Source organism: Tupaia chinensis, unplaced genomic scaffold, assembly GCF_000334495.1.
Source record: "Tupaia chinensis unplaced genomic scaffold, TupChi_1.0 Scaffold000634_1, whole genome shotgun sequence".
Lineage (NCBI taxonomy): Eukaryota > Metazoa > Chordata > Mammalia > Scandentia > Tupaiidae > Tupaia > Tupaia belangeri.
The window spans coordinates 3,177,997-3,184,807 of record NW_006160154.1 but is presented as its reverse complement, the minus strand read 5'-3'; the positions used below and the strand labels follow the sequence as shown (position 1 = coordinate 3,184,807).

Below are 6,811 nucleotides of genomic sequence, written 5' to 3'. Positions count from 1 at the left end.
AGGTGGGGGGGGGGGCGCACAATAGTGGCCTTGCCAACGTGTTGATCCGACCGGAAGAGGAGCTCAAAGGTTGGGGGGTTCAGACAGATCCTGGGGCCTCGCTGGGTCAGACTCCTCCATGCTCTGTCTTTAGAACTTTTCCCCTTCTTTTTTGGGTTGTCTACAACTTTTTACTACACAGATTTTGGAGAAGTTTTATTTTCCTTCTTTTTGAGTCCTCAGTCCCTTCATCAGAGTGAGACAGCCTACTCAACAGGGTCCAAAACATGATCCTCCCAAGTCTTCCTGACCAGGCAGAATCATGGGCATGGCTAGTATGTTCAGATTAACTGGGGAATGGAACCCATGATTTTCTATATGGATCCAGTGTCATATTAACACCATGTTACCACTGTACCACCAAGCTGACCCTGTGTGCATTTTTTTTTATTAAGTTATGTTATTTGTTTCTCCTATGAATGAGAGAGAGAGAGATGCAAAGGGACAGAGAAATAGCAGGTCAACAGCAATTCACTTCCAGCCTCAGCCAGCCAGGAAGGTCTCCAGATGTGAAATAGGAGCCTTCCATAAAAGTCATCCTTGCAGACCTCATAGTTTATTGTTATGCTACAATCTGATTCCACTGGATGCAGTTTTTAATGTTAATTTTCCAGCGTGGAGTTCTTATACCATGAAGTAGTGTGGATTTGGTAATCATATTTTGGCCAGGCCAAAGTCTGTAGTTCAGGATTTCTTATGGGTGATGCTTTCAACCCATAGCCCAAGAGAGCAATCATTTTGACAACATTCTTAGGCTGCTAGGAACTTGTTAAATAACTATGTTGTGGGGGCCTGGATTTAGGTGGTATCTCAGCTGGGGCATTACTTCTATATTGCACTTTATCTTGGAATCTCAATCTTTATAGTAGCATTCAAGTTTCAGATCCTAGTCTCTAAGGGATCCAAATTTCTCTGAGACTGTCCTAGCCTACCTTTAACTCTCAGTGCTGACCACATATAACTAAACAGGAATTTCCCTTCATTGGTTTCCAGTTGGGCTTAATACTCATAAACTCTTATTAAGTAAATTTCAGTATTTTTAAGTGTTTCCAGCAGAAGCAAATGTTTTCATGTCTATTCATCTTATCTAATGAAGACATATATATTACTGACTGTGTTAGACATTGTCTTCAATTTACAAATAATAATCAATCTCACATTTCTGTGGGTTGCACAAGATTCAAATGTTTCCTTCTCTGGGATATCATCCCAGGTTACCCTGGGAAGATTTTAATACTTATTCTTCTATGCTCCCAGTAGAATTTTTACTTTCATCATAATGATTAATTATATTGGGAGGTCATCAAAAAGTCCATGGAGCATGCATATTATGAAAAGACTATGCATAGCTTTCAATATTTTTTGCATCAAAATAAACCTGTACTTTAACTTCAGATTTTGGCACATGACTGCCTTAATATATTTTTGCTGAACTAAAAAATAGAATTGTGGGGCCATCAGTTAAGATGATGGACTCCCACAAGGCCAAACACGGTTTCGGTCCCAGACCTGGCAGCTTAATCATGCCGGGCACGTGTGTCCATGCCCAAAGTCCCAGGAGGAGAATGGAGAAAAGGGATTACAGCATGGCTGTCCCCACTGGGTGGAGGGGTTGGTTTCTTTCTTTCTCAAAGTATCTCTGTCCCTCTGGTGAGTGCATACACCCTGCAGCAAAAATCGTTACAAAATGAATTGCATTGCGTATTAAAGGTAGTTTTAAAATAGAATGTCAAAATTCATACTTTTCTTGCAAATAATTTGTCATAATAAATGAAAATCTAAATTCAGTACAAATTACTTTTATTCTTAAAGAAAATAACAAAACTTAATATTGCCAAAGTGTGTATGTGCTCACCAGAGAGAAGAGAGATGAAAAATGACAGAGAAGGAGAAGAAGAAAGCAGTCTCTTCACAATAGGGTGTAGCTACGCTGTGTCGTTACAAAATGAATTGCATTGCGTATTAAAGGTAGTTTTAAAATAGAATGTCAAAATTCATACTTTTCTTGCAAATAATTTGTCATAATAAATGAAAATCTAAATTCAGTACAAATTACTTTTATTCTTAAAGAAAATAACAAAACTTAATATTGCTAGAGTGTGTATGTGCTCACCAGAGAGAGAAGGAGAGATGAAAAATGACAGAGAAGGAGAGGAAGAAAGCAGTCTCTTCACAATAGGGTGTAGCTACGCTGTGATCCCTTCTCCATTTTTTCCATCCTGTTGGGATTTCGGGCACACATATATATGCACTCAGTATGTTTTTCAAGCTGCCAGGGCTGAAATTCAAACTAGTGGAAGCCATGAAGGATCTGGCTTCCTTAACCACTAGGCTACAGTGCTGGCCCCTAAATAATAACACTTCAATGATTATTATTTGAACAAGTATTAAAGTTTAAATTGTAGTAACTTGCATATTTTGTAGATAAATTTCAAAATGTATTATTTAAATTTCTAAATGTATTATGTTAACTACAAAATCCACATTAGATGTTTATATAGGTCAATTAGGATATTTTAAAATCTTTTTCACTGTACTTAGGAAAGGAATAGCAATGTTGCTTGACTCAAATAAAAAGTAGAACATAAATTATGGTAAGAAATTGCAGAAGAAAAATTGACTATCAAATAATCAGAGGCACTTGTGAATAAATGAAAAAATAAATCATTCAAGGATCTACTTGGTTGGTGGAGACAGTAAACAGAGTGTACATGGGCTTTGGACTCAGAGCTGAATTTGAACTAATTGGCTACGTTTTTTAGTTTTGTGACTTAGCCCGTGAAACTATCTAGACCTCAGTTTCTTATTTTACAAATTGCAGATAAAAATGCTAATCATTTTTTCAGTAAATGAGGCAAATGATGTGAAAGACCCAAGCACAGATCTTGGAAGTCAAAGGCATTTAATAAATATTAGTTCACATCTTCCACCCTCACTACATTCTTCAACTAATTCCTTACAGTTTCATTATTTTCTCAATCATTTTCTTGTAACACTTGGGTTATCTAATTCTCTCTTTATATCACCTTTTACAAAGTAAGATAATACTCTTCTGTCCTTTCTTTTTTATTAAGAGCCTGCTTTATAAGCAAGTAGATTTATGTCCAAATGGGAAAATGTAATATGAATGATTTAATTTTGAGATCTCTATATTTTAAAACAGTGATATTCACTTTAAAAAGTGGCTTGGCATCAGGACTGGCAGATAGTGTAATGGCTACATCTCTGGACTCCCATGTAGTTGACCACGGTTCGAGCGCCAGACCCGGTGGCTTAAACTCACACTTGGTGCGTGTGTGTGTATGCCTAAGATCCTGAGAGGAGAACAGAGGAGAAGAGATTGCGACGTGGCCATCCCCACTGGGGGGTGATTTCTTGCTTTCTGTCTGTCTTTCTGGTGAGTGCACATGCCTTACAGCAAAAAAACTTCTAAAAAAAAAGTGGCTTGGCATCTCTAAGATTTGTATTATTTTTATCATTTCAACATAGTTTAAATGGGATTAGTTTTTAAAGATACTGAATCATTTTTCTATTTTAGGAAAGTAAAATGTTCTTCTTCCTTAACTATGATAATTCTTTAGTATTGATCTCATGATCCTTCATCAAAATTAATGAGCATTGTTATAATTTAATTATAGCCACAATTTATTTTTATGTTACAAATGTTCTCTAAGTGGGTAAGATAAATTGAGCTCTTATTTGCTTTTAATATTTAATTAGACATTAAAGATAAGAAAGTATTGAATTTTCTAACTCCTATTCAGTCTGATTATCTATTTTGTATAATAATAATAAAAATGATTATTGGGAACCAGCAGTTAGCATAATGGCTATGTTGCTGGACTCCCACGTAGTCGACCGTGGTTCTCGTCCTGGACCCGGTGGCTTAAAACCCACGCCGGGCGCGTGTGCATGTGTGCCCAAGATCCCGAGAGGAGAATGGAGGAGAAGGGACTGTGGCATGACCATCCCCCCGGGGGGTGATTTCTTGCTTTCTGTCTCTCTGTCTCTCTTTGTCTGTCTGGCGACCGCACGCACCCTATAGTGAAAAACCTCTAAAAAAATGATTATTCATATTTGACTTTTCAATTTATAATATACTTTTTAAAAAGAATTTTTAGTTATATATTTCTTCTGAGAGAGAGAGAGAGAGAAATATCCACAATAAGGTTCTTTACAGCATAATCTACCCTCAATCTTGACCATCCTGAGTCATGAGCACATATATGTGTGCCTGGCATATTCAGTGAAGCCTCAAGACATGAATCCAGGACCTTCCCATGTGACTTAAGCATCACAGTTGCATCATTTTATTTTTTTGAGAGAGATTTTTGTTATAGGGCTTGTGTGCTCACCAGAGAGACAGAGATAGATAGAAAGACAGTGAGAAATCAACCTCTGGGGTTGGGGGGGGGTGGCCATACTACAATCCCTTCTCCTCCATTCTCCTCTCAGGACTTTGGGCACACAAACACATGTGCCTGGCATGACTTTTTTTGAATATTCATATTCATGTACTCTGTTTTTTGTTTTATTATTATTATTATTTCCATTTCATTTCTTTTTATACATTCAATCACATTATTATTTGGTTTACAAAATGAATATTTCAACAGGTGAACATTTCTCCCTAGTACAGTTGATAAAACTACAAAATATCTTCAACAGATAATACCACATTTCTTTGTGCCATTAATGCTTTGCCTCCCTATTTTTCTTCTAAATGTCCTTCCTCAGACCCTCCTCTTTCACACACACTATATTTGGTATTTACATCTATATATTGTGTTTCTATATCCTTTAGTCAATTAGTTTCAGTCATAGAGTGCGGACACTCAGTATATTTTAAGTGGGGACATACAATGCCTCTCCTTCATAGCCTCCTGGCATGAGTTTTAAGCCACCACATCTAGGACTTGAGTGGTGGTCGACTACATAGGAGTCCAGTGATGTAACCATTACACCAACTGCTGGACACTACAGTTGCATTATTACTGTGCTATAGTACCTGGCTTGGTAATCCTTAATGTGAGAAAAAATAGTCCTGAAAGGTTAGTTTGGCCAAGGCCACCAGGCTTATCTGTGTAAAGCTAGGATTCCTGCTATACTTTGTTTCATTATACTTAATTTATTATAATATCTTAATTTCCTATATATACTTTAAGCCCAAATTCTAAGTATAATTTTAAGTGATAGTTTGGACTTTAAGATGACTTATTGGGACCAGCAGTTGGCATAATAGTTACTTGCTGGACTCCCACATGGTCAACTACTGTTCAAGTCCTGGACCTGGAGGCTTGAAACTTATGCCAGGTATGTGTGCATGCGTGTGTGCCCAAAATCCCAAGAGGAGAATGGAGGGGCAGGGATTGTGACATGACCATCTCCCCTGGGGGGTGATTTCTTGATTTCTGTTTCTGTCTGGGGAGCACACGTGCCTTGTAGCAAAAATCTTTCTCTCTCAAAAAAAAAAAAAAAAAAAAAAAAAAAACATGACATGCTATAAAAAAAAAATTGTTCTGTTTTGTTATAAAATACAGCAGTTACAGCAGTAGATGAGAATTAGTAGTCTAATGATACAGTGAAATACACACAGTGAAATACACACGGGTCCATAGACTCTCTAAGAAGAATTACATATAGTTGATTTGATATATTCAGGATATTATGTAAAGATGTAAAAAAGAATAAAGACATTATGTTAAGTGAAATAAGACAGTAGCAAAAAGACAAATACTGCATGACTGTATTCATATGAGGTACCTAGAGTGATCAAATTCATAGAGATGGAAGGTAGGATGGTGTTGCTAGGGCCAAGGGAGGGGTAATGAAAAACTGTTTAATGGGCACAGAGTTTCAGTTTTGTAAAGTGAGAAGAATTCAGAAGATGGATAGTGGTGAAAGGTGCAAAACAATGTGAATGTACTTAACTACTGAACTGTCAGCTAAAAATACTTAGAATGACGAATTTTGTATTAGTGTATTTTACCACACATTTTTAAAAAAGGAGATATATATCAAACGTTTCCTTTTTTTTGAGGATATGAATTTATCATGCATTTGGTTTTGATTATGTTATTTCTCAAATAATAGTGCAGACATTTAAAACAATTTTAAAGAAATTGACATTTCCTGGAATGCTGTTTGCAAATGTCAAGGTTCATGTAGGGCACTGTTCTCCACTACTGGTGCAAACTTTCGTGTTTTGCTTTTTCTGCAGATGGTGTAGACATGGGTAGCATAACATGAATGCATACATGTTCCGTGTTAAGAATTGCAACAAATTTCAGGACACTCAAGCTTGTAATGATGGGTTTGTGAAGTACATGAGCCATAAATCCTTGGCATCTAAACTGACACTTGAGGGATAACAAGACATTCCTAAGGTCTTGGAGGGCAGGAAGGGTGCTCCAGGTCAAGGGATCAGCTTGTGCAAATGCACAGAGTGACAGAGCATGGCAGCCACTCAAGACAGGAGAGACAGCTGCTGCCTGCCAGTCATAACCCAGACCTTGGTGGGCCCTAAGCTCACACCCAGTAGAGCCGTTGGATTTTCCTCATAGCTGGTGTAGCCTCAGTGAAGTGTTTTAAACAGTTTGTATCTCACAGTCACCAGTGTGAAGGAAGAACTGCAGAGGAACAAACTGGAAGCAGCTTAGTCATTGGAATAGCGCAGAGCCTGCACTGAAGCAGAAGGGCCGGGGAGAGTAAAGTGGCATGGCATTCAGAGGCAGTGGGAGTGGCAGAAGGTGGGGCTGGATGGTGGTTCAGC

At 37.7% G+C, this 6,811-nt stretch overlaps 1 protein-coding gene across 2 annotated transcripts in view; it reads right to left on the bottom strand.

Moving 5' to 3' along the window:
* The window catches only part of SGCG (sarcoglycan gamma), a 175,369-nt gene that overhangs the window by 35,453 nt on the left and 133,105 nt on the right, over positions 1 to 6,811 (bottom strand). The window lies entirely within an intron of this gene.